Source organism: Triturus cristatus, chromosome 12 (genome assembly GCF_964204655.1).
Source record: "Triturus cristatus chromosome 12, aTriCri1.1, whole genome shotgun sequence".
NCBI classification, from domain to species: Eukaryota; Metazoa; Chordata; class Amphibia; order Caudata; family Salamandridae; genus Triturus; species Triturus cristatus.
This window is the reverse complement of record NC_140595.1, coordinates 765,178,966-765,187,057: the sequence shown is the minus strand read 5'-3', so window position 1 is coordinate 765,187,057 and position 8,092 is coordinate 765,178,966.

Below are 8,092 nucleotides of genomic sequence, written 5' to 3'. Positions count from 1 at the left end.
GGGCGCGCGAGTTATAGTTAGTAGAACTAACTATAACGGAGGAATTTTAATGGTTTTGTATGAGTGAAATGTCCAGCTAACTATAACACCCTTGTTTTTTTCAGTGAATTTCGAAGGTTTTTTAAATGCGAATTCCTAACTATAACATGTCTGAAACCGATAGTTTTTTCAGTGAATTTCAAAGGTTTTTTAAATGCTAATTTTTAAATGTAATAATAGTTGTATTTCTTTACTTGATACTGATTTTCTATAGTTTTTTAACTGTTTACTTTTACATATTTTATTTTTTAAATTACATTATATATTTTAAATATAAATGGAAAAAAAAGTTTTTTAAAATATTGAAACTCAAATATTGTTTTGTTTGTTTTATATTTTTATTTTAATATATTTATATTATTTTCTTTATGTTTGAGTCGCGCACCTCACAGCGTACCTTTCTCGATCACGGCGCGGAACCTAGTTATCATTTTAGGAATGTTGTGTAGGATCCGCGTAGGGTGTGCGATGGGTGCATACGTGACACATGCGCATTACTTAACGCGATGCTCGTGCGCTTCCGAGTGACATCATATACGGGTTCAACGCGGTGGGTGTGCAACTTCCGCGAAATTTTTAAATGTCTAAAATGATATATATATATGTATTTAATATACATATTAGGGCAAGACATTATCTAAGCTAATCATAAAAATAATATACTTTTACTTTTAATAAACTTATATTACTTTTAGATGCAATTTCGCGAAGTCGCGCTGGGTGCGTGCTGCCTGTGCACACAGTGCGCGGACCCCATGTGACCTGAAAAAAAAAGATTTGATTGGTTCATAACAGTTCCTATTGTAACTATTGAAGGACCCCACCCATTTCAATCATTCTTCTTAGACCTTCTTTGGAGGAACATCTCTCACCTGAGAAGAACTTTTTTTGCTTCATTTCCTTTATGCTATTTACTGAATTCTGCACACAATGGCTTCAGGACAGCAGCCAGCACCGGATTCAGAGCATTCTTCGGATGAAGAATTTGTTCCTGAACATGTACGCCCTCAAAGAGCTACTTCAGTTGAATGAATGCGTAGTGCATAATTGACTGAAAGAATGCATTAATAGTATATGATAAATGTATACGTGCAGAACTATAAGGAAGTGCTGCAGCATGACACTGTAAGCTTTTTAGCTGCAGTGTGCTGTGGTACTTCCGAAGCACAGGGATGCAACATATGTACATAAATATGTTGCAAGTCTATGGTTCCCTCTGCACTGCTGCTTAAACTGCAGCCATGCGGTTAAACAGGCACCCTTGCACCATGGTGCTAGGATATCTGTGTCGTGCGGAGTTTGTTTTTGTGCAGGAAGACACACCTTCCTGCACAAAAACAATCAGTGAAGGCATTTTTCTCCTTCAATGTATGCTGTGCAATGCAGCATATATTGAAAGAGAAAAAATGAGGCGGAATACTTGAGTACTGACTGAATGATTAGAGTACTGTAAGGAGAGTGTCTGGTTGAATTTATAAGTGGTTGGGTTTTGGCGCAGTGAATGGGTTAGTGCATGGTGATGAATGGGTCACTAGAGGAGTACAAGGGGAGTAACAGAGTGTTTGCAGGAGTGTATGGATACTGACTGGGGAATTAAAGACCTGAAACACAAGTGTGTAGGTGGTTGAAGGACTACATGCATAATGGATAGGAGTTTGAAGCAGTCCATGTGCTAAGGCCCTGGATCACTGCATGAGTACTTGGGTACTGACTGAATGATTAGAGTACTGCAAGGAGAGTGCCTGTGCGAATTTATAAGTGGTTGGGTTTTGGCGCACATGAAGTAACCAAATACATCTCTAACAATGGTTCCTCAAATGCACACAGATTCACAGTGTGATTCTAGACAAGCAACACTATTCCTTGGACTTTAGCGAAACAAACTCACTAGTCTGGGAGGGGTAAGGTGACTGCACGCATTCTACATATTTCAATATTGCACTCCAATGTGAATGCCTGACTCATTCTGCGAATGCATAAGCAATGACTGGCTTCTAATACTACTAAAACTTGAGCACAGGATACGTTTTTAAGCAGTTATGTGTCAGCAAAGACATGAAGTAACCAAATGCTTCTCTCACAAAAGTTGCCCAAATCCACACAGACTCACAGTGTGATTCTTGACAAGCAACACTATTCCTTGGACTTTAGCAAAACAGACTCACTAGTCTGGAAGAGGTAAGGTGACTGCACGCATTCTACATATTTCACTACTGCACTCTAGTGTGAATGCCTTACTCACTCTGCGAATGCATAAGCAATGACTGGCTTCTAATACTACTAAAACTTGACAACAGCATAGGTTTTTAAGCAGTTATGTGTCAACAAATACATGAAGTAACCAAATGCTTCTCTCACAATGGTTGCCCAAATGCACACAGACTCACAGTGTGATTCTAGACAAGCAACACTATTCCTTGGACTTTAGCGAAACAGACTCACTAGTCTGGAAGGGATAAGGTGACTGCACACATTCTAGATATTTCACTACTGCACTCTAGTGTGAATACCTGACTCATTCTGCGAATGCATAAGCAATGACTGGCTTCTAATACTACTAAAACTTGACAACTGGATAGGTTTTTAAGCAGTTATGTGTCAGCAAATACATGAAGTAACCAAATGCTTCTCTAACAAAGGTTGCCCAAATGCACACAGACTCACAGTGTGATTCTAGACAAGCAACACTATTCCTTGGACTTTAGCAAAACAGACTCACTAGTCTTGAAGGGGTAAGGTGACGACACACATTCTACATTTTTCACTACTGCACTCTAGTGTGAATACCTGACTCATTCTGTGAATGCATAAGCAATGATTGGCTTCTAATACTACTAAAACTTGAGAACAGGATAGGTTTTTAAGCAGTTATGTGTCAGCAAATGCATGAAGTAATCAAATGCTTCTCTCACAATGGTTGCCCAAATGCACACAGACTCACAGTGTGATTCTAGACAAGCAACACTATTCTTTGGACTTTAGCAAAACAGATTCACTAGTCTGGAAGGGGTAAGGTGACTGCACACATTCTACATATTTCACTACTGCACTCTAGTGTGAAAACCTGACTCATTCTGCGAATGCATAAGCAATGACTGGCTTCTAATTCTGCTAAAACTTGAGAACAGGATAGGTTTTTAAGAAGTTATTTGTCAAAAGACATGAATAAAGCAAATACTTCTCTCACAATGGTTGCCCATATGCACACACATTGACAGTGTGATTCTAGACAAGCAATACTATTCCCTAGACTTTAGCAGGAGACACACAGTAGTCTAATTAAAAACAAAGGCACCACATACAACCCCTCACAAATTAATAACTCATCTTTCAACTTGAATTGTAAATTAAGATGTATCTCAATCACACACCAGATTTTCTTATACAGATGTCTGTAGTGCACTGCTCTTAGCAAAACCAAGAAATGGAAAAGTTTCCCTCTCATTCTACACACATATACATGTAAATATCAAATCACATTGCTTCCCACATTAATTCAAAAGCTAACACACATTTCTATTGGTTACACATCCCAACCCTTTCCAATTGACATAACTTTCAACCCTACCCCCATTCTGCTTAATGCTAGTTACCATAGTAACAGTTCATGGAACACTCAACTATACACACAGGTCACAAGTTCAGCACACAATGTTGCAAGTCCAAACAGCAAGTGTGCTTGACTTTTCAAAATATCAGCTTATCCTATCTAATGTTCCTTTCAAACAGTTTTTACTAACCAATAAGAAACATGCTTTTAAAACACAAAAACATGCACCCTACTTTTGAGTCTATTATGTTCTCAAACAGCCAATCATTTCTCTTCTTTTTTCAAAACTGCATCTTATCCACCAAACTGCCATTTCACATACAGATACCTTCTGAGTGCATCCAGACCTCCCTTCAAGATGCTTTGTGTGTGGATTGTGGTACACAGCTATATTTTCTGGAGCCAAAGGTATGCAGAAACCAGTGGTATTGACAAAGACCTAGATTTGCCAAATGTAGACAATAAATGGATTGGACAGAGAGGATCAAAGTGGCACCAATTGATGCCATTGGTTAAATCCTTTTTGCACCTCCAACACCCTTACCTCATAATTGTGCACTGTGGTGGCAATGACCTAGGCACTTTGACTGGGTTAGTTCTGGAAATGCTTATGAAGGACACCTTTGGAGAATTGATGTCACTTTTCCCCCAATCTGCCTTTGTCTATTCTAACATGTGCCAAAGACAGAAATGGAACTGGTCCAATCATTTTTGTCCACAGATTGAGGACACTAGGAAACAAGTCAATAAAGCTGTTTCTGCTTATCTCCGAGATTATAGGATGGGGTCCATTTATAACAACAATCTGCGTTTTAATATGGATGGCATCTATGGGAGAGATGGTGTACATTTTACAGATGAGTCTTCCTCAACAACTTTAGACTCTGTATAGGTACTTACTTGTAGGTACCAAAATCTCACAATGAACACTAGAGCCACCCAAGATCTAAACACATAAGCTTCATGTATATTTAAAGAATATTACTTTTTTGTGTGCTTGGAGTCGCGCACCCAGCGCATTTAGAGTAGCGCACCCAACGCGTTCACACCAGGCAGCCGCTCTGGAAGTCGCGCACCCAATGCGTTCACACCAGGCAGCCGCTCTGGGTGCGCGACTCCTAATTTTACCGTAATTTTTTTTTTTTACAACTACCTCTAATTTCTAATCTCCCCGGGGACCCCATCACCCGAGGCCTATATACAATGTTGGGGACCGTGGGGGGAGCCCCAATGCTTCCATGGTTCCGCCGACTCCCCGCGTCCTATGGGAGCCGGCATTGATTTTCCACATGGGGAGCTGCTAACATCCAGCTCCCCGTGTGGAAAAGCAATCTGGTTTGCATTTTGAAAGAGAGAGCAGGTTTCCCTGCTCTCTCTTTCAAAATCCAAAACAAGTTTGTTATGACAGGGTGGGAGCCTCAGCTCCCACCCTGCCTTAGTAAACAGCAGTGGCCCGGGGGTGGGCACCCCGGGACACTGCAGGAGCTGGCCCTGGGGGGTGGCGGTCTCCAGGGCCATCACAGGGCTCCAGGAGGGGGGATGCGTGGCCCCCCTCCCAACATTAGCAAAGCCCCGGGGAGGTGGTGGACCCCCCAATTTGATTATTTAGAGCCCCAGGGAGGTGGCGGTCCCTGGGGCATGTGGGGGGCTTGATCCCCCACAAAGGTTTTTTTTAAGACACAAGCCCCGGGGGTGGTGGTCCCCAGGGCTTGGGGGGGCCTTTGAGCCCCCACCCATGTTTTTTGAAGCCCCGGGGTGGCGGTCCCCGGGGCGGGGGTGCTGAGAGCCCCCCCATATTTCATTAAAGCCCCGGGGGTGGTGACAAATACAATATTTTTGCCCCCAGGATTTGGCCCCGGGGTCTAATTATTGAAAAAGAAAGGGAGGCCGCACTTCGTTTTTTTTTTCACAGCAGAATCCGCACACCCTGCGCGGATTTTGCCATTTTAAAAAAAGAAACAGGTTTTTTTTGGGGGCCCTGGTGGTCCTTGTGGGACCCCCTGAGCAGGCCTCGGGGGTCAGGGTGTTTCTACCCTGCCCCCTTTTCGTGTTTTGCGCTTTTTTTTCTCTTTTCTTGTGCCTCGGTTCTACCGAGGCACAAAATGGCTTCCAACACTCCCTGGTTTGGAGTGTTGACAGCCAGTTGGCAGCCAATTAGCATGCAGCTCGTGATCAGGAGAGTGCGCACAGGGTGCACACAGGGTGCGCGGATCCACCGCGGCCATAGATATATATATGATTTTACTTTTGATTTTCTCAGCAACTACTGAACGGATTTACACCATTTAACAAAAAGGCACGAATCTGAACCAAGGACTACCTCTTTGCCAAATTTGGTGTAATTCCGTTCAGCGGTTCGGGCTGTAGCTGCGACTATAGATACCTATGGAAAATTGCATGGGGAAAACACGTTTTGGGACCCCGAATCACCCCGAGACTTTCAGGATAGGAGCGGACCAGAGCGCCCTACGAGTTTTGAACATTTTGCGAAGATTCGTCAACAGGCGCCAAAGTTATTGCAAATAGAATGTTGCGGATTGACCGCCAGTAGGTAATATATATAAATATATATATATATATATGCCAAACAAAACTCCATTTTACTGGGGGCCCCCGACCCTGCAGGGCAGGCTCTGTAGCAGGAATGGAGATCCTGTTAAAGTTGCTTACACCACCAAAAATGCAGAGCCACAACACCGTCTTATCTTCAAGTTGACTTTATTCGTCTGTTGCAGCATTTAAAACCACTTAATGTCCTTACGCGTTTCGGTGGGAAATCGCCTTGATCACAGGTGAGTGTAATGAAGACCCAGTGGTCACATGGCCCTAGTAGCAAACTACGGGCCCCAGAATGCACCAACACAGTTCTTGCATAACGTGGCATGAAGAAAATTGCATTTAGCTTTGAATGGCGTTTTCATAACCAAAATGTCACGTACATATTCGTGTGAACAAAATGTCAAAATTCAAGGTGCATGTCTTTCAAAATAAATAGCAAAGTGCATATGCTGCCTCACTCCTGATAAATGCTTGAAATGCGGGCTACCGGAGAGAGGAATGACACCTCCCTCGTCTCCCTTTCTCAACCATCACACCAAAATATCCAAGGAAATCCAGTGGTAGGCGTATGTGTCGAGCGGGTCATGCCCCCTCCATCGTATATGCCAAACAAAACTCCATTTTACTGGGGGCCCCCGACCCTGCAGGGCAGGCTCTGTAGCAGGAATGGAGATTTTGTTAAAGTTGCTTACACCACCAAAAATGCAGAGCCACAACACCGACTTATCTTCAAGTTGACTTTATTCGTCTGTTGCAGCATTTAAAACCACTCAATGTCCTTACGCGTTTCGGCGGGAAATCGCCTTGATCACAGGTGAGTGTAATGAAGACCCAGTGGTCACATGGCCCTAGTAGCAAACTACGGGCCCCAGAATGCACCAACACAGTTCTTGCATAACGTGGCATGGATAAAATTGCATTTAGCTTTGAATAGCGTTTTCATCACCAAAATGTCACGTACATATCCGTGTGAACAAAATGTCAAAATTCAAGGTGCATGTCTTTCAAAATAAATAGCAAAGTGCATATGCTGCCTCACTCCTGATAAATGCTTGAAATGCGGGCTATGACACCTCCCTCGTCTCCCTTTCTCAACCATCATGCCAAAATATCCAAGGAAATCCAGTGGTAGGCGTGTGTGTCGAGCGGGTCATGCCCCCTCCATCGTATATGCCAAACAAAACTCCATTTTACTGGGGGCCCCCGACCCTGCAGGGCAGGCTCTGTAGCAGGAATGGAGATCCTGTTAAAGTTGCTTACACCACCAAAAATGCAGAGCCACAACACCGTCTTATCTTCAAGTTGACTTTATTCGTCTGTTGCAGCATTTAAAACCACTCAATGTCCTTACGCGTTTCGGCGGGAAATCGCCTTGATCACAGGTGAGTGTAATGAAGACCCAGTGGTCACATGGCCCTAGTAGCAAACTACGGGCCCCAGAATGCACCAACACAGTTCTTGCATAACGTGGAATGTTGAAAATTGCATTTAGCTTTGAATAGCGTTTTCATCACCAAAATGTCACGTACATATTCGTGTGAACAAAATGTCCAAAATTTAAGGTGCATGTCTTTCAAAATAAATAGCAAAGTGCATATGCTGCCTCACTCCTGATAAATGCTTGAAATGCGGGCTACCGGAGAGAGGAATGACACCTCCCTCGTCTCCCTTTCTCAACCATCACGCCAAAATATCCAAGGAAATCCAGTGGTAGGCGTGTGTGTCGAGCGGGTCATGCCCCCTCCATTGTATATGCCAAACAAAACTCCATTTTACTGCGGGCCCCCGACCCTGCAGGGCAGGCTCTGTAGCAGGAATGGAGATCCTGTTAAAGTTGCTTACACCACCAAAAATGCAGAGCCACAACACCGTCTTATCTTCAAGTTGACTTTATTCGTCTGTTGCAGCATTTAAAACCACTCAATGTCCTTACGCGTTTCGGCG